This window comes from Podarcis muralis, chromosome 1 (genome assembly GCF_964188315.1).
Source record: "Podarcis muralis chromosome 1, rPodMur119.hap1.1, whole genome shotgun sequence".
Lineage (NCBI taxonomy): Eukaryota > Metazoa > Chordata > Lepidosauria > Squamata > Lacertidae > Podarcis > Podarcis muralis.
This window is the reverse complement of record NC_135655.1, coordinates 102,208,384-102,229,431: the sequence shown is the minus strand read 5'-3', so window position 1 is coordinate 102,229,431 and position 21,048 is coordinate 102,208,384. Positions and strand designations below refer to the sequence as shown.

General features: G+C 42.6%; 1 long non-coding RNA gene across 1 annotated transcript in view; it reads right to left on the bottom strand.

Moving 5' to 3' along the window:
• LOC144329184 (uncharacterized) overlaps positions 1-21,048 on the bottom strand; it is a 90,793-nt gene that overhangs the window by 45,395 nt on the left and 24,350 nt on the right. Inside the window, exon 2 of the long non-coding RNA XR_013394603.1 lies at positions 10,034-10,181. This is a non-coding gene — a long non-coding RNA (uncharacterized LOC144329184). The remainder of the gene's footprint in view (positions 1-10,033; positions 10,182-21,048) is intronic.

The window sequence follows — 21,048 nt, the reverse complement described above, 5'->3', positions numbered from 1 at the left end:
TGCATATGACTCCATCACGTGGGCATTGGAACATACATAGGAAGGTTCCACTGTGAGAATACTGTGGGCACACTCCTGGTCAGAGGGCTAGTTTTCAGCTGCCATACATGAGAAACCCCTCATATCTAAGTTGGTTTTGATGAAGTACAGTGGTACCTCGGTTTAAGAACAGTCCGGTTGAAGAACGATTCGGTTTACAAACTCCGCAAAACCAGAAATAGTGTCTTGGTTTGAGAAATTTACCTCGGTCTAAGAATGGAATCCGAACAGTGGAAGGGCACCAGTGGCGGGAGGCCTCATTAGGGAAAGCGCGCCTCAGTTTAAGAACAGTTTTGGTTTAAGAATGGACTTCCGGAACGGATTAAATTCATAAACCAAGGTTCCACTGTAATGAGGACACATAATCCAGAGATCTCCTCAATAGCTCCACTATAGTATTTTCAGTTCAAGGAGTAGGGTTTTTTGGCCTCAGTATCTCACACACATATTTTTATGTACCATCATAGTGATTTATTTCACATGTGTTTTTTGTATTGCTGTTACTGCATACAGCATTGCTATTCCTGTTAATAATATTCCACATATCTTATTTTTTTAATGGGTTTTATAGACTGTCTTTGTATTTTGTGGACTTGGGGACCCTCTGTGTTGCTGCATCTTGTAGTCACGCTTGACATGTGACTCCTGGCTTTGGTGACATTCTTCTCCTTTCCTGCATTTTCCCAGGCTTTGATTGGATACTATGTCACTTGATTTGAGGGAGGTGCCATTTGGTGCTTCACCTCAGGTAGCAAAATGTCTTGGGCTGGCTCTGGGTGGTCTGTGATGATGTTTGCATATCAAACAGGATGCACATCAAACATGTGTTTTGGAGTATGTTGTCAGCAATATACCAATGAGACACAACTCTACTTCTCTTTTACATCTCCAGGTGTGGCAGTGGATGTTCTGTGAGTGACTCACAAATTTAATAAAATAAAATAAAATAAGAATGCCTGTGTTCTGCAGCTGTCAGATGACCACATACAGGAAGTTTCCAGATGTTGCAGCACCAAGCTCTGACAGCAAATTCTTAACATACTCTGAAGGGCAACTAAGAAAACACTCTCTGGTGGGCTTTAAAAATATTCTTCCCCTCAAAGTGTAAGGCATTTACAAGAAGGGAGGGAAGCCCAATTGGAATCAATGAGACACACATGGCCGTTTGAGATAATGCTTCCTTCGTTAGAGCATGTGGAGAGGATTAGCCACTGAGGAAGAATTCCCTTCATAAGCCGTCAACTCCTGCTGTAATTTTCCTTCGTCTTATCTTGCACTTTCTCTCAGCTGAAGATTATTGATTGCTTAGTTGGGGTGGTGGGGTTTTTTTTCTGGGGGGGGGGGGTGATTTTCTTAATATAGTATCTTATATGTTGCCATCATGGCATGTACCCCAGCCGTGTAACCCACTGAAATGAATGTCCCAAATGAAAGGGGAAGGAAGCCTTTAAAATGAATTAGTGACTTGCTTTCTGCACAGGGGTCTTTGTGCTGAAGAAGAATAGATAAGTTGGTTCTAAATATTTTTAATTTAAAATATATTCTTGCTGCATAAAAAAGAATCAGCAAGAGCAAGAACTCTGGAAGAGCTGGCTGATCCGCAGGATTCGTGTGTTTTCCAAGGCAATAACATTTTTCCTTCAGACTGTGCAAAAAAATTAATATCAGGGGAAATAGAGGACTTGGCAGTGATAGCAGCTGGTTCTCCATTCCTGGTATGCTACACTGACTAGCAGTGTTAAGAGTTTAATACAGGAGTCCTTCACAGCCTTACCTGAAGAGGCCATGGATGGAAGATGAAACCTTCTGCCTACAAATCTAGCAATGCTCTCTATAAACTGATTCCCCTTTCCTATTCATCCTGAACATTCAGTTTCATACCTTGACATTACAAGTACGCCTTGTACCAAGGAGAGCCAACGGGGTGATCTCCAGATTTGCTGGGCTCCGACGCCAATCAACCCCAGCAAGCATGGCTAGTAGCCAGTGATTATGGGAGCTGCAGTGTGGAGGGCACATGTTGGCTACCCCTGTCCTTATACCGCTTGTCCTGTACTGGGCAATAGACAAGGCTATTGTGCCCTGTACTGACCATAATATCTATAAAACCTAATGTGGAATTTAGAGTTTATTTTTTAAAAACCACAGCACATTTTGTTTTGTAGTTCATATTGTACTTAGCTCAAGTGGCTGGCAAGGTAGCATTAAAATCAAACGGATATTCAGTTGATATTTTTAGTTGAAAATAGTGTGGCTAAACTAGTTTATTCCTTCTCAGAGACATGATAAGGAAGATCCCATATGTTGAGAATGATTGATGTTCATACATTCAGAGTCCCTGCCTCCGCCAGCCATATTATAGCCTCTGAGAGCATACAGGGTTACTGCCAGCTTCACAGCATTAGGGCACCTTGTTTGTATGATGTGGTACATTCATATGGGATGCATTTATCATCTCCATGATCTGCAGCCTTACTTGAGCTGTTGTGTCCATACCTATTGCAACATGGCCATGTGCACAGCTGCCACCCCAATGTGGAGGCACCAGATCAGAAAATGGAGTTGTCATGTGAACAGCAACCCATCACTAGCCAGCAGTGGTCTCATATGCTCCTAAAGCAGTGGATGCATGAACCAGCCCAGAGATGCATTAAGATACATAATTGGTTTCAAAATTACTGAGTTTACCATATCATTTTCCAAGCAAGCGTAGGCAGGAAGGCGTTTTCTGTCTGCTTGCACTAATCCAGACCTTTAATGCTATTTTGGTTCATTCCTTGACATCTTATGAGAGGGGGGATTAGTGAGAACAAAACTGGGCAGTTCCGCTGCTCTTTAGTCTGCATTCTGCACTCTGTTAACATGAAATTTAATGGTGCCTGTGGGAGTTGTAATTACTCTTTAGGAGAATCATTAATGGTGATTGGTTTCAAAGTTGTTTTCCTATTGCACTTTCTCCTTTCAGCACCGATGGATAAAACAGAACAAACTGAAAACGTACTACTGAGGTCAGACAGTGGATTTCTGCAGCCACTTTTAAAATTTCTATTATTAGTGGCCTTAGTTCAAAGATGTCAGTCACAATAAAACCCCACTGAAATGGATGGGTAGCAAATGAGTCGCAACTAGCCTGTCCTATGGATTTCAAGGCACTTAAGCATGACTAACTTTCACTGGACTTGGATTATAGTTGCTATTATTATTGGTTTGAATCCAAGTGGGTCATACAGACCCACAGAAATCAACGGATGAAGCTCACTTAAGTATATCAATTCCAGTGGATCTACTCTGAGTTTGACTTAGCTGGCTACAACACAGAATAACAATTACTATTTTTTTTATGTATACAGTGGTACCTCGGGTTACATATGCTTCAGGTTACATACGCTTCAGGTTACAGACTCTGCTAACCCAGAAATATTACCTCAGGTTAAGAACTTTGCTTCAGGATGAGAACAGAAATTGTGCTCCGGCGGTGTGGCGGCAGCGGGAGGCCCCATTAGCTAAAGTGGTGCTTCAGGTTAAGAACAGTTTCAGGTTAAGTACGGACCTCCGGAATGAATTAAGTACTTAACCCGAGGTCCCACTGTATAGTGACTTTAAAAATATTAAAATGCTTTGTGAGCATCCTGCAGTTGCGTTTTAGTGTCTATGATCTATACATTCACAACATGTCTCTAATAATCAATGCTTTGAAGGAGTATTGTTCTGGGCTTGATGGTCAACACACCACTACCCTTGCTTATTACTGCAGCCCTGTTGAAGTCTACTCAGAACCAAGACCCAATGAGTTGCTTCCATGGTTGGAGGCAGTATACTTCTGAGTATCAGTTGCTGGAAAACTGCAGGAGGGAGAGGGCTGCTGTGCTCAGGTCCTGCTTGTCGGCTTCCTGTGGTCACCTGATTGGCCACTGTGAGCACAACATGCTGGATTAAGCAGGCCACTGGCTAAATTCTTACACTCTTTTAGGGATGGGCAAAGCTGTCAATTCTGGTTTCTCTCAGTTTCTCATTATTTTCAATCTTAAATTCAGTTTTCCACATATCCACATCAGTTTGGTTTTCCTCATTAAAATTGTTACCATTTGAATGTACACATTTTTGTATGCAATTTTGCCTAAAATTCACATTTTTTTGAAATGCAATATCCCCTAATGTAAGGAACGCGGGTGGCGCTGTAGGTTAAACCACAGAGCCTAGGACTTGCCGATCAGAAGGTCGGCGGTTTGAATCCCCGTGACAGGGTGAGCTCCTGTTGCTCGGTCCCTGCTCCTGCCAACCTAGCAGTTCAAAAACATGTCAAAGTGCAAGTAGATAAATAGGTACCGCTCCGGCGGGAAGGTAAACGGCATTTCCGTGCACTGCTCTGGTTCACCAGAAGCAGCTTAATCATGCTGGCCACATGACCCGGAAGCTGTAAGCCAGCTCCCTTGGCCAATAAAGCGAGATGAGCGCCGCAACCCCAGAGTCGGTCACAACTGGACCTAATGGTCAGGGGTCCCTTTACCTTTACCTATCCCCTAATGTTATGCATGTTTGTATGCTATTTTCACTATTACATTAATTTATCCCCCCCCCCAATAAAATTTATATACCTCTTGACTGTAGAAAACAAACAAACCTCAAGGCAATTTAAAATATGGATTTTATGCACACTTCACCTTAGGCTATGCATTTTGTACCCATTCTTGGCTGGAGAACTGCATCACAAAATTCTGAGAAGTGTGAATATTGATGCATAACTGTATCAGAAAGTGCAATTAAATTAAATGTCAAGTAAAATTCCCAGATAAGTGTACAGTGGTACCTCTACTTATGAACATGATCTGTTTCGGGGTGCCGTTCGCACACCGAAAAGTCCATAAGTAGAGTGCTGCTACTGTGTGTGCGCAAAGCATGCAGATCACTTCTGCACATGCGCACGCGGCGAACCTGGAGGTAAACACTTCCGGGTTTGCCGCGTTTGTAACCTGAAAAGCCGCAACGTGAAGCAAACGTAACACGAGGTATGACTGTATAGGATTGCAGCTTGGTGGACTCTATAGCACAAGTTGTGAGGGCCTCTAGCTTTTAAAATAGAATTAAGGCCACAATGTGAAGAATAAGCCTATCGCTGGCTGTGAGAGCTAAATCACACCTCCTTATTCAAAGGTCAGTAGGCCTATGTGCAGCAGTATCTTTATACCTCCTCCACTTACCTGTGAGCTTTAGGATACAACTGGCTATTTGCTGTCAGAAAGAAGAGTGCTTTGCTAGATTGTGCTTATATTCTGATCATGTGATCCTTTGCAAACATGTAAGGTCTGCTATGCTATACACATACACGCTTCATTTCCTCTTTAACAAAAGGGGAAATTCTGAGCATGCAGATGGATGCTTCAGTGATTTATTGTAAGCAATAGATATTTGAGGTATGCAAAGCATACCCTCCATAAAAGGGGTTTCTCCACTCACTCAGGTTCTGTGAAATGCACACAATAAAGACTACTGCCTTTGCTGAAGAGAATAGAGAAGTCCCCCCCTCCCCACAGCAGGCCCTTATAAGCTTAACCAAGCTTACAGACTCCAAATTAGTTTTTTTGTCTGGAATCCATAGCATTTAGCATTCAATAGATGCGTTCTGTACTTATGGATATATTCATTTCCATCCCTTTTTTGTTCTTATGAGATATTTTATGAGGCACCATCCTACGGCAAGCTATCAGAGACATAAAGAGGGAGGAAATGTAAAGCTGTTATTTCTCCTGAGAGGGAGTTGGTTTTAGATATGAATAAACGACATATGGGCAACACTAAGAGCTAGCATAGTGTGGTGGCTGTTATGTGTATAATCTATCGCTTTGTGAGGCCTGAGCCATGGACAACATTCAGAGGAAAGCCAAGAACCAGGAGTTCTGTCAGGGAGTCAAAGAGCCGAGGAACATATTGGATCTAGAGAGACAATGAAAAGTCCCAAACCAAACTGGAAGCCCTTTATAGTCCTTCCTGTCTAGTAAGGGGGGGGGGGGTCAGTTCAGAGGTTGACAAAGCTTCACTGCCCAAGTAGATTGTCCAAGTGGCAGTTCTGGTGGTTCAACACATGAGGCAACATTATTCCAAATTGTAGCACTGGTGGCTCCTGACTGAGATGAGAAATCCCTCCCTTCTATCCAAAATTCAGAAGAAGGATTTAGACAAGCCACCATCTTGCCCAACCATTGAGGGATGATAACAATACTGACCTATCTTTTTTTACAAAGTTTTACAAAGAGAATCTACATAAAATTGCTTTATGGATGCTATGAATATATAGCTAAGGAAACGGCATCTGGCGTTACAGGAAGAAGGAGCAGGTACATTTCAGGGAGAAAATGCCTTCAACCTCGGGTCATTTTAATGCTACCCAAGTCTTCCCCCTCCCACCTTTTCCCATTTTCTTTGCTGCCTTAATGAAACATTCCTAGCTCTGGAATTATTGTGATTTGAAAGACCCAGATGGTATTGAAGGGTGCAATTTTAGAAAAATGTACAAAACTATACATGAATTACAGTTCATTCCTACATTCAATTTGGCATCAAACGACATGCATTTACTTTCCATCACATTAGAAACATGAAACGGCCTGTTCTGCATTAATTTATTGAACGATGGGAACTGTTTTTCTCAGAATGGAGTTTTGATGACCAGGAAAGGCACAGCTTACAGTAAAAATTAAATCCGAGTCACTGCAGGGCTTCATTTGGCTTTAATCATTAGTTGGTGTCTGGTGGTGATTCCCCCCACCCCCCACTTCATTCTGCTCTGCATGGGAAAAAACAGGGTTGTGGCTGAGCGGAACTCACACACCCATCATTAAGTACTTTGATCTATTTGCCTGTGATACAGTGTGTCCAAGAGAAGAATGCTATTTGACTGGTATGGCTGTCTGTCCCCAAGTAAGGATATTATTAAGAAAATCCCAGGTTGCAGCACAGCCTGCCAAATTGTGCAAGTTCTGCCTGGTTCCTGGGAAATGAGGCAGTTTGCATGTGTGTCTCTGTGTGAATGACACTGTCAGCATGCCAGTTGCTATCACCTTGAATTAAGCGAATTAAGCACCTTGATTCGTGCTCAGCTTGCCAATGCAAAGACAGCCATGCATAGTTGGATGTGATACTTTGGTGATGTTGAGGGTAGAACTTGAGGTAATGGCTACAAGAAAGGAGATTCCAACTAAACATTCTAAAAAACTTTCTGTTTGGCAGTGGAACAGACTCCCACGAGAGGTAGTGGACTCTCTGTTATGTACTGAAGTTCTCACCCTGGGCCAGCAGGGAGATACTGTAGATAGTTTTCACTCAGGTCCGCATATGCAAATAAGGGATTGAAAGTGATGTTCAGTGATTGGATAGTTACAGAAAGTTGTTACAGTTGTGTGGTACTGGAGCTCTATATAAGCAGGCTGGCTGAACCCTTCAGTTCAGTTCTGTTCTGTTCTGGCCTGTGAATAAACAAGAGCTGTTTGAAGAATCGCTGTGTCGTCTGATATGTTCACCCACAACTTAACACTCTCCTTCCTTGGAGGTTTTTAAGCAGAGGTTGTATGGCGATCTGTCATGGATGCTTTATCTGAGATTCCTGCATTGCAGGGGGTTGGACTAGATGACCTTTGGCATCCCCTCCAACTCTAAGGTGCTCCATCACTGAGCTACCACCCTTCTCCAAGAAGAACCTCCCACCAACAGCTCATTCCTTTTCCATTACCAAGGTTATTTCTAGTCTTCTAAACTGACCATTTCCCTCTGTTATCTCAGCTTTTGTTGGTGGTTTCCTCTTCTTGGGGTAAGGGTGGGAGAACGTATCTGCTGTTACATTAGAATGTACAAAATCACAAGGAGGACACATTAAAAATCACTCTAGAAGGTTCCTTAATCATACAGAGCTTTCCTTTCTACCTGCCTATGGGAAAAGCAGGCGGAGAGGAGAGGTTCATATTGTTCTGCTCAGAGTCATAAACCTGTTTAAGCTGATGCTTTGTTCCTATAAGCAAGGCTTCTGCAAACATTTCCTTGCATATAGATGAGTGAAAAGTATTCTATAGGCAATAGCTTTCAGAGAAAATACAGCGTGACTCAGAAATGTCTACTAAGGCCCTTTACCTCCAGGTAACCCTGCCTGAGGTGGGGGGGAGGAATAGTGTTATTTGTTTCATTCTAACCCTTATGTGCCTCCATCACAAACAATCATTTCGACAGTAGGCAATCTTTTTTCTAGCCGGCAAGATAAATGGAAATGTGATAAGGCAGGACAACTCAAGTGCCATTGTCAGAGCTGTGCAATAAAGCACCTGCTCTCCTTGGGGTTACGGAAGCTGTTGTAAAAGCTATTGCTGCCTACCTAAGCAACAAATTCAGTTTCAAAATTAATAACACACACACACATGAACGAAAACTAGTGTAGAGATTTAAGATCAGGGGTTTGCAAATTGGGGGGCTAAGATGACCCATAGTTCCATTCCTACTGAACATGATTATTATTCCAATAAGTCATTGCATCCGCTGGGTCAGTATTAACTGACTCAGATCTTAAACCAGGAAAGGGGGGACCCTTTTCAACCTGAGGTCTCCATTCCTTTTTGAGCAACCTTCCGGGGACCACATGCTTGCGCTGGGCAGGGCCAGAGGCAAAAATGGGCAGAGCAACAACTGCAAATTTCATTTTGGTGCAGTAGGCCAGTTTCTGCACACTGTCATTCACCTCTTTCCTCTACCCTCCATCAAGGGCACATTTCAGCCACACAAAGGAGGGCCAGTAAGGGGCGTGGATTGGGGAAGTGGGTGTGGCCAAGGAGAATCTGAAGGGCCAGAGAGAGGATTTTGGTTTTTCTGTTCTAAGTGCTTTGTTTTGGGGAGGGGGAATATCTGCTTATCTATTTTTTAAATACTTGGTGTCTGATACGTGGATATGATGTGGGCACCAAGTGAGGGGCAATTTTTACGGGGGGTTTTCCCACTCTCTTTTTGGGTCTAGTTTGGAGTCAGTTTGAAGTCCTACTTGTGACTTTAAAAACACACAAGGCAGCAGCAAGGATGCTGGTAGCTCAGAGCTGGAAAAATGATAAGGTTCCTACCAGAGTGGAATGGCAGACTAAGTTGTTGCACTACGCGGAAGTGGCAAAAATGACTGGGAAAATCAGAAATCAGGAGGACCAAAACTTTAACAAAGAATGGAGGAAATTTATATTATATCTGAGAGACCACTGTAAACAGTTAAACACTTTAGCAGGTCTTAAATAACTCTTGTAATGTAACAAAGACTTTGGACACAACAGAGAACTGGAAAATTAGAGTGACTTATAGTGTGCAGCTGAAAAGGTTAAATAAAAAGCCCACAGAGCAGAGGAGTGAAGTCTAGAGATTCAGAAGAATCTCGTGTATTTGTTATTACTGTATTTGTGATTTTGAATGTGAACATGAATTTGTAAAACCAAATAAAAACTATTTAAAAATTAAAAACAAATAAAACACACAAATAATAATGCAATGTGCTTTAATGGAAGCGTGGCTGCCTGGAACAAACCTTCTTGTTGGGGGAGGGAAAAGCACATTCCTTTTTTACTTGATGTCTGCTCTTAATTAATTTGCTGCCCTAAAAATCTTTTCCGATTTATGCTCTGGCCCACCTCCGGTCTACTTATCATGACACACATATATTATGTCAGACCAGCGCAGGACATTTCTGACCTTGGCAAACCTCCTCCCATACCCCCGGAGGGAGCTCTGCAGAGAAGCCTCGTGACGCTCAGCAAGAGCTGGAGCAGGGGGGAACAACTCAGACTTAAATTTTCAATCTCATTGTGTTACCTTCCTGGAAGCAGAGCTTTGATTTCATGGGAGGTACAATAAGAAGAATTGGAACATCTGCTTATCGGCAGAGAGGAGAATAGCTATCATAATTCTGGCATGCTTCCCGCAGTAAAGAATCTGAATAATTACACATGGTCTCAGCTCTCGAGAAAGGAGCTCATTTTAGTACCTCTCTGGCGTGGAACAAGCCTCCATGCAGTGCACGTTGGCCACCCTGGGCAAAGGAAGTTGATAAGTTTTGAATCTGTACATCACCAGGCCAGGGCTGCTGCTCTCATGTCAAGTTTGTGGGCTTCCAGGGGGCAACTGCTTGGCCACTGTGGAAAACAAGATGCTATTTAGAAAGGCCTTTGGCCTGGTTCGTATATTTTTACATACTTCTTAAACAGTTGTAAACAAACATGCGAGCTGTTTTATTTTTAATTTTACTCTGTGACTTGCCCTTTTAGGATAGGGCTAGGATTTAGACTGAGAATGCCAAAACACTAGAAAAAGCATTTATTCTGGGCTCTCCGGAGAGACGACGTTTTCGTAAAACACAGTTGCATTAAGTTATGACGGTGGGGGCTGTGCGTTCCTATGTTTCTTTCTTTCTACAGCATAAGCATAACCAGCAACTAACAAGAAATATCTTGAGTCAAATTATTCCTCAACTTCCACACTCTGTGTTGTATTTGGGAAAGGATTGCATTTAAAAAAAGGGCATGTCACTTCTGGGTCGGTTTCTCTTCTATGTAATTTTGAGTTTGTATTTTGCAGGTGTATTTTATTTGCTCTTTTAATTTTCTGTTTTGTTTTTCTTTCTTTCTTTTCTATCTGAAAATAGGGGGATTGTTTTTGTTTGTTACTATGTTATGTATTTTTAATATATATATATATATATAGTAATCCACCCTGTGATCTTCAGATGAAGGGTGGTATGGCAATCAAACAAACAAACATCTGCTCGATGTTAAAATAACTACAGGAACATTGACAAAATACCACCTAAAGCTTTTAAAAAAACAACACAGTCCATGTCTGTATGCTTACAATTTAGTGTAAAAACTGTGGTGTCTCTCCCATCACATTGCAAAAGATCCTATGGACTAAGGTTACCTCCATCTTTGCAGCCTTTACTAATGTCTGCATGGCAGCTCTAAGAGAAAGAGGAAATGAGGAAATGTATGGAAGCAACTACAGCTGCTCACCTGACCACCACGGTCCACATGCACTGGGTTTCCTGGCCAAGCTTGTCACTATCGACCTACATTGAAGAATCAGTTGGCTCACTCCAGTTAATTGCACTAACTAAAGTCATGGGACATAAGTTAGTCAAATCATGCGGGCAAAGGCACAGCACTTCACAAGCTGCTGGTTGTCAGCGCTAGCAAATCCCCTTCCAGTCCAGCTGTTTTTACCTGTCCCACACCTGACACCATATTTGGGCCAAATGGAGAGTCCTGATTGTGATGAATTATTCTCTCAATACAAGAACAGAAGGAAGAGTGAAAAGAGCAAATGAGGAATCTACCTTGTGGGTGCTTCCCCGTTCTCTACCAGTCATCACCTTGACATGCACTTTGGTGACCTGGTGGTAATATTAACCCAAGGGTCTGCAACCTTTTTCAGCCGTGGGCTGGTCCACTGTCCCTCAGACCTTGTGGTGGGCCGGACTATATTTTTTTTTTTGGGGGGGGGGGAATGAACGAATTCCTATGCCCCACAAATAACCTAGAGATGCATTTTAAATAAAAGGACACATTCTACTCATGTAAAAACACGCTGATTCCCGGACCGTCTGTGGACCAGATTGAGAAGGCGATTGGTCCACATCTGGCCCCCGGGCCTTAGGTTGCCTACCCCTGTTACCCTTTGATATAACTGTGTTCTTATGAATGGGGAGAGAGTTGGATACTCCTAAGCATATGCTAATGGCTCTTTTTTCTTAATTTAATTCTGAGCATCAGCTTTCCATTTTAGCGCAAGATTAACAAGGCTGAGCCCCCAGTTAACCTTTTGTTTTATATTTTTCACCTCCTGGATCCAAGGTGGAGCACAGTCTGATATGAGAAAGCACTTCAGGAGGCAGCAATATCATGCATGAAGACCCTTCGTGAATGCAAACAGCACAGAGCTTAAGGGAAAGGGGTCCCTGGTGGAGAGAGGTGGATTAGTCAGATTTAGAGTATTTCAAAAATACTTTTTGTTAATTAAATCCACAATGTAATACCATCAACCCAGTTGAAGTGAGAAACTGTGGAAAACATTTCTTACATTTCCTGGAAGGAATTCAGTTAAATACAAGTTCCAAGTCTTCCTGTCATCACCACAAAGTGTTATTTATTTGATTGCCTTAGCAGACAGAAGGCATGAAATCTATAGAAGACACAGAAACTCTAAGCCCTGTATGAATTGTTCCAACTAAGGGTTATCTGTACCCCCGACGTCAACTAGTTTAACAGGAATTTCTGTTCCCTAGAGAACTCTCAGAACTTTAAATCTCTGGCAGAGCTTTGCATCCTTACGACGCTACAGATTCCAGGATACTTTGGGAGAAGCCATGACAGTTAAAGTGGTAGAAAACTGATATACGTTTGTCATATCAATATTCTCTTGGAGTTGGCTCCATTTGGAATGCAGACACTGGTGATTCACACTGAGAATGTTTTAACTTAGTAAAAATCAATACAAGCTGGTGCTCCTGTGATTATTTTTGTGTGTAGGCTTTGGTGGATGCTAGAATCAGCTCAGGAAGCAACTCAATACATGCAGGAAATCTTTCGGCAGGTGGGTGTGGAGGACTCCCTGGTCCTGAATGGGGTAACTGTGGCCCTGAAGGTGTGCAGCCTGGGAGCCATTTTGGACTCACAGCTGTCCATGGAAGCATAGGTCAATTCGGTATCCAGGGCAGCTGTCTACCAGCTCCATCTGGCACGCAGGCTGAGACGCTACCTGCCTGCGGACTGTCTCGCCAGAGTAGTGCATGCTGTAGTTATCTCCCGCTTGGACTACTGCAATGTGCTCTACGTGGGGCTACCTTTGAATGTGACCCAGAAACTACAACTAATCCAGAATGCAGCAGCTAGACTGGTGTCTGGGAGTGGCCGCCTAGACCATATAACACCGGTCCTGAAAGACCTACATTGGCTCCCAGTATGTTTCTGAGCACAAGTCAACGTGTTGGTGCTGACCTCTAAAGCCCTAAACGGCCTCAGCCCAGTATACCTGAAGGAGCGTCTCCAGCCCCATCCTTCTGCTCGGACACTGAGGTCGAGCACTGCGGGCCTTCTGGCGGTTCCCTCGCTACGAGAAGCCAAGTTACAGGGAACCAGGCAGAGGGCCTTCTCGGTAGTGGCATCCACCCTGTGGAAGCTTTTAATATCTGATGAATTGTTGTATTTTGATATTTTGTTGGAAGCCACCCAGAGTGGTTGGGGAAACCTAGCCAGATGGGCAGGGTATTATTATTATTATTATTATTATTATTATTATTATTATTATTAATAAAGATGTATCTGGTGTACATTGCAGCAGTGGCAAGTTATAGTAAGAGGTGGATTTAGGGCAGTGTGACCAGTTCTACTGCGCTGGATGCCAAGCTTAGGGGGTGCTGCCGGGTGTTGCAGTGATGGCATAGTGAATAGGGTTTAATGGAGGGTAAGAGGTGGGGGGAGGCACTGAATTTTTGCCTTCACTGAAATTTGAAAAACTAAAGTCCGTTCCTGATACAGCTAGACACAACATTTCCAAAATTAGTACAGTATACTAACGCCTAGCAAAGTTTCAGCTGGTGATAAAAATTGAGCCCACAGTCCCAGCTTAAGTCACTGAGGCTGCAACCCTGTATACACATATCTGGAAGTAAATCCCATTAAACTCGTTGGGATTTACTTTTGGGTAGGCATGTATAGGATTGCACTGTGAAAGTGTATGCAGCATCATTAAAGCATTAATGACAAATAATTACACAGTCTAGCGTAAGCCAACCATATTCAGTATAATTAAAATGCCAAAGCATAGACTTTAATAACTAGAACTACAAGCTCTAATAATCGCTGGCTATCACTTTAACCAGTGAGTGCAAATTTTAATGAGTAAAGTAGCGAGTTAAAGGCATGCTTATTTTTAAAGTCTGTTTTGGTTATATGTTTCCCTGTAAAGGAAAACAGAAAGAAAATATTAAAGCTGACCTCTATGTCTCACAGCAAGCAGCTTTTGGTAATTAATTTATGTAATCTCTCACTTTCTTCAATATTTCAAATAGTCACTTATACTGAAGTTTTGATCATAGGTAATTTAAATGAAATGAATTAATAAATTAAAGAGGAAATGGTTAATCAGCTAAAAATGATTTATGAGTTGTTAGTCAAAGAATATGGCATGGTATTCAATTAAATTTTACTCAGGATAGACCTATTGAAATAATCACGTTCATTAGTTTTCCTGGCTCTTCTCTGAGTAGTGGGCAACCACCATGGATTTGAATGGGACTTGCTACTTCCCTGTGTAGAATTCCAGTCTCTGTAGGTCCAAAGATTTGAATGTTACCTCCAGGGTCCAATAACATAATAGAAACTGAAAACATGCTCCCCAAAGGAAACATATAAAACTTTGCTGAAACTATTTTGTTTGTGTTGATCAGCTGTAAGCTTCTCACATTTATAGAGCTTGCCAATTTTAATTTATTTTATCAGCTTGTCTGCCACTTTGGGGTTAACATGCTTTGTTACAGAATTTTCTTCAAGGAGCAATAATGAAAGCATAATAGCACGGCATTCCAAACAAAGGCTTAGCAGAGATTGTCAAATATTTGAGGACTTGATGTCCTGGTAGGGATGGCAAAGTGGTTGTGGCAGGAGGTACATGCAGAATGGAATTTTCCTGTACTCACTTGTAGGTTTTAGTTGTCCTCTAGCTTCCATTGAGCCTGTTCTCATGACACATTGCTGCCCAAGGTGAAGGATAAGATGAATAAGCAGGAAACTTGCAAGGTTGTGTGCACACATAGCCTTGAAACATCCAGGGTCATTTTTCCACTGCGTCCTTTAGCATACATAGTGGTTTGCAGTTGTACACAACTTTATGTGATGATATCACCCAAAGCAACAGCTAACATCTGTGTTGTCTCTACAGACAGATGGGCATGTTTTCAAATTAGCGTGCAACAGTTTTATCTATTCCCCTCCCCTCAATTACTGCTTCCACATACCTTTTTTCTTAAAAAAGCATTTTCTGAAATCTTTCAAATGAGAGGGCTTGGACATTAGTGTGTTCATATACTCATATACCAAGGTATGTATTGGTATACAGAGGAGGCTAAGCTACTGCACTGCTTCCTATTTTTTTTATTTCATTCGTAGACAAGTTACACATGATAAAGGGGGGTTGCAAAGACCTGCAACATCAGTAGGTCTGTCCCAATGTGAGATGACCTGAGAAAATATTTTCTGTGTAGGCAGCAAGACCATGAGAAGTGCGTTCTCAGCACAGAATGGATGATCGCCGTTCCAGCAGAATGGACCTCAGATTGATAAACAGTGTGGGATATTGGTGACACAGGGAGGACATCGTGTGTACAGCACCCCCAAAAAGCACCAGCGTCCAGCTCTGAATGTGCATTATCATTCAGTGTGCACATGCCCCTAAATCTCCGAAACCCACACCATAATATATTTCTATAGCCATGTTCATTTAATAGTCATCCAAATATCTAAGCATCCAACATGCCTCTGGAGCATGAGCTAATTCAGCTCTGAACACCCTTAGAGAAGCTGCAGAACCTTTCCCCGCACTGCACAGATAATTAAGCAAATACGAGGTAGCAGACAGGATGCTATGGGAGAATTCCCCTTCATGTTTGGCGCCAGACAACAGTGCAACAGCAACCAACCTTTCCGCCATACTTGGGTAATGAGACACTGGGACGTGAGAGCAGGATTGTGCCAAGCCCTAATTTCTATTTCAACATAGGCCTTTTGTACTTCATTCTCTCGCATGTTATTTGTGGCCCTTTTAAGCAGAATACTAGAATGAGTGGCCAAACACAGCCTGAGCTGTCAGCAGTATGTATCGCCGCTGAGCCCAGCTCAACATGATATCTTACTCTTTGTGCGAAGCAAGGCCGCAGCTCAAGGCTTGATAATCACCTTTTTGTTAAGGGGATTTGAGGCTTGATCAATGGCTTCCTTGTTGCTTACAGTGACCCACTCTATCTCAGCTCCGCCGTGGGTCTGTGGGGGATTTTCCTCAGGGTTTTCAGAATTTTTGTCTAATATCACTGGCTTTCTCTTTTATCCAAACTTTATCGGGAGATAATTTTGTGCCAGAACCCACGCCTGTTTTCCGTTGTTTTGTCAGCTTCCTTATTCTGTTACAGACCTTCTCCTCAGCTCTCTCTTCCACTCCGCATTACTCAGAGCAGAATAACAATTCTGGTGAAACTGTGTAATTAAGCAGTAGGGTATGACAGGAGGTGTGGCCACCACAAGATAATTACATCCTTCAGGTACTGGGAGACTTTCAATATGAATTATTTTTATCGCTGTTAGGAAAGAGCCCCTTGCATTGCCTACCTCCACATTAAGCACATCATGGTGCAGAAATGACACATTTCATCCTCATTTCTTCAACTTAACATTTTGTTCCCCCTCCCCCCCCAAAATCTTCAGAAGTAGTACTGCACGATAAAGTGAGGACATCAGACAAGTAACTATAATATACCATTTATATTAATTATGAATTAATGTAGAAATCAAGTATATGTGTCTCTATTGGTGTGCTTGAAGGCCTGAGACTTTTAATCTGTCAGTTCCTAGCTAAATGGTGACGTGTTATAACATGCCAAAAACACTACATAAATGAGTTAGCCCTTTCTTTACAGTACAGTGGTACCTCAGGTTACATACGCTTCAGGTTACAGACTCCACTAACCCAGAAATAGTGCTTCATGTTAAGAACTTTGCTTCAGGATGAGAACAGAAATCGCACGGCGGCAGCAGGAGGCCCCATTAGCTAAAGTGGTGCTTCAGGTTAAGAACAGTTTCAGGTTAAGAACAGACCTCCGGAGTGAATTAAGTACTTAACCCAAGGTACCACTGTAGTAGCTTCCTCCACATAGAGGTATGGGATTAACATGTGATTGAGATAGTATTAAAGGACTAGTACGAGGACCTGATTCACCTAGGCGCACATGTCTACTGCAATTCCAGTACTCGAGGTGGCCTTTTTGGGGGTGAATTATGTATAAATCCTCTGGATCACAACTATTTTATGGGTAGGAATGAACCCTAGCACACCTGCATGATGCCAGCCTTTAGGCTTCGAGTTTATCAGTTTCAAAAGATGCTGGAGAAAATTATTGTCATCAGGGCCATATTTAAATGTAGAAACCTACAATATACCGGTAGTTAACATATGAGAGGAGGGGTTGGGGACAAGTGCAAAACTTCCACTGCATCACCATTCTGGAGGGCAACCTTGTGAAGCGGGAAGCCTTTTGTACTCCTCAGAGTTTCCCACACATTTTAGAATCCTGATTTTCCAGAGTTCTAAAATACAAGGGGAGCCTCCATGAGTACAGAAGTCTCCTCTTTTCAGAAGATCACCATCAAACTTGTGAAGGAAGATGAGAAAGGGATGGGGTGAGGAACTAGCATACTCACCCCTAGAGCCCTGCTGACATGTTTACTCCATAACACCAAATGCCTGAAAAGGATTAGAGTTGCACTGAGATCACCTCTGCAGATCTGGAGAGGAAATTGTGTAGGAAGTCAGTAAGAACCAGGGGCACCAACTATAGGGGGTTCAGCACCCACACTGCAACTTGTGAGGTCTCGCAAAGCCTTGGACAGCATCTCCGAGAAGAAGTCTAGTTCTGAGGCTGGGGGAGGCACATGTCATCAGGACATCACACGCACAGGACACCCATAACCTGGGGTCCAAGTCGGCTCCCCTGGTAGGAATGTCAGGTCCAGATAGCAAGAAACCTTTTGTACCTTTAAAAGTTGTGACGTACTGGTGCCATTGTGGTTATCTCAGCATTGGAAATTTTGCAATATTGAGAAAAGTAGAAAGTTTCCTCTTCTTTGTAAACTAAGAGAAACTAGATTGGTCTGCCCTGGCCTGGCCTGGCCTAGATCACAGGATGCTTGTGCAGAAAAATGCATTAGCTGAAGCTACTGTTGTTTGCTACATATCTTGCGTTTGCTTTTTAAATGTCTGAGCCAGACTTTAGTGTAAATATTGAAGACAGCAATAAAAAAATACTGGGAACAGTAATGACCTTTAAATGCCTCTTTAAAATCTATATGCATTCCACTCTTTAAAACTCATGTCTGCCCAACCTTCGTTCATTTTTATTTTTTGATATACTGCTCAGTTTTATTTGTTACATACCATTGCATGTTGTTGTTGTTGTTGTTTTTATCTACTCCATTTAGATATTTTTTAAAGTGAATTAATTTATGTTCTCATAACAGCTTACACAACAAAAACCTGACCAATATCATATCAAGAAAACAGCAAACATTTTAAAAGTATCAAACAGCTGCTTAAAAACTTTCAGCAAAGAAGTGGGAATTTTAGCAACTAAGAGTCTAGGGGGGGGGGGGATTTTTTAAGTCCTTTGCCTGGTGCTGAAGAAATAGCAAAGTAGGTGCTGCCAGGCAAATCTTTCCCACAAAAGAATTTCATAAGCAGGGTGAAGCATTACTGCAGGTAAAATGTAAAGGTAAAAGACCCCTGTATGGTTAAGTCCAGTCAAAGGGGACTATGGGCTTGCAGTTCTCATCTCGCTTCAGGCGGAGGGAGCCGGCATTTGTCCACAGATAACTTACCAGGTCATGTGGCCAGCAGGACCAAACCGCTTCTGGCGCAAAGGAACACCATGACAGAAGCCAGAGCGCATGGAAACGCCATTTACCTTCCTTCTGCAGCGGTACCTATTTATCTACTTGCACTGGTGTGCTTTCGAACTGCTAGGCTGGCAGGAGCTGGGTGAGAGCAATGGGAGCTCACCCCGTCGCAGGGATTCGAACCGCCAGCCTTCTGATTGGCAAGCCCAAGAGGCTCAGTGGTTTTGACCACAGCGCCACCCCTCCCCCCCATGTCCAGTTACTGCAAGTAACCTCATGCCCAAACTGTATCTGGCTTTAAAGGTAAGCAACAGCACGCAGTGAAGATGTTGAAGAATTGATCAGATCTGTTTGTTTCCAATTAAGTCTTTGCAGCTGCATTTTGAACTAGTTGAAGTTTCCAAACAGTCTTCAAATGCAGCCCCTCTGGTTCAATGCACTGCAGTAGTTTAATACAGTCATGGAGGTTTCCAGGAGATAGATAACTATGACTAGGCCAGGGGTCAGCCAACTTTTTCAGCAGGGGTCCTGTCCACTGTCCCTCAGACCTTGTGGGGGACTGGACTATATTGGGGGGGAATGAATGAATTACTATGCCCCACAAATAACCCAGAGATGCATTTTAAATAAAAGGACACATTCTACTCATGTAAAAACACACTGATTCCCGGACCGTCTGTGGGCTGGATTTAGAAGGCGATTGGGCCGGATCCAGCCCCCGGGTCTTAGTTTGCCTACCCATGGACTAGGCCAGCCTTTCTCAACCTGTGGGTCCCCAGATGTTGTTGAACTACAACTCCCGTCACCCCTAGCCAGCAAGGCCAGAGCTCAGGAATGATGGGAATTGTAGTCCAACAACATCTGGGATCCCACAGGTTGAGAACCGCTGGACTAGGCTATTTGTCTATCCAGGAGGGGATACATAAAATAGTAACAAAGTAGTGCAGGTGTAGGAGGAATAGGGAGGCAGTTCTTTTGAAATCACTAACTCTGTTCTCATCCTTGCCACCCCATAACAGACCTGATCCAGTTTGCAAGATAATCTAATGCATGAAAATGTGATATTGTCTCATAAAGCTTCTTTAAGTAGAGTGTTAGCTTCTCCCCTCAGAAACAATGGCATTATCAGCACAATTGGTTTGTGTTTGTTTTTTTTTGCTGTAATTTTATTTCATTTCAGAGGCTCGTTCTGAAAAAGCACTTTCACCAACAACCGCGAAAGAAATTGCTCTCATGTTGCCTATCTACCGCTGCCAAAACTTAATTTAATGTTGTATGCCCACGGCCAGTGCATTTACAGAAACAAACAAACAAGCCAGAGTGAGCAGAGTATTGTTGCTAAGCTCTTTCTCCACACACCTCTGTATTCAAACGTGTTTCACCCAATAGGAATGAAGGCACACACTTGGGAGGAAAATAATGTGTTCGGTGCCTTTGACAACACATCTCTGACAAAATCATTCCATCTTGGCATGTGGAGTGGTATGAAATATATTGCTGCTTTCCCACAGGTAACTAAGCACAGCCCAGGTGTATTTCATAAGTGACATTTGAGTTACATTTTTCAAATTCCAAAGCCATCAATCACCATGTACAGGCCTGGGAATTTCCCAAATGTGTTTCCCTAATGCTCTAAATGTTATATATATGAGAATGATCACAACAGGACACCATTCTTGCTTTGGAATAAATACAAAACTGTTCCCCTTCTAAGGAATAGTTGGGTGATTTTCCAGAAGAGTCATCCTCTTAGTCTGCAGGCCAAGAAAACCTCGAGTACTGTGAAATCTTGAAAGGTGCTTCACCGTGAAACAGGTTTTTGTAGCAACGGGCTACTTCATTAGACTTCTTCCCATTATATCCCATTTATCAATCATTGTGGCTGATATCACAGTTCTAATCTCAAATGATGTGTGACATAAAGAACAGGCATATTGCATAATCACCACCACCACACACACACACAAAACTGCAATACTGAGCATTTTAAGACACTAGAATGCATATCTCACTATTGGCAATATCATTTACTGTGTGTATAATGTACCCTCCAACAACTATCTATCAATATCTCAGACTCAATGAAACCATCAGCTTCCCCCCAGCCTCCCTCAAAGCTTGCTTGAATCTGTAGGTTTTGACAGAGCATTGAAAAAGAAAATGAAGATGAGGTCAGGTGGGCTTCCTTAGGGGTGATGTTCAACAGTGTTGGTTCCACTAATGAAAAGGCTCTGTTTCTTCTAGTGGTAGACGAATGGAAAACCAGTCCTTAGAAGCTGACTAAATGAAGTGGGGAGGCATATGTGGAAAACTCATTACATAGTATGCTTCTTCTTGAGTGTTCTGTTTC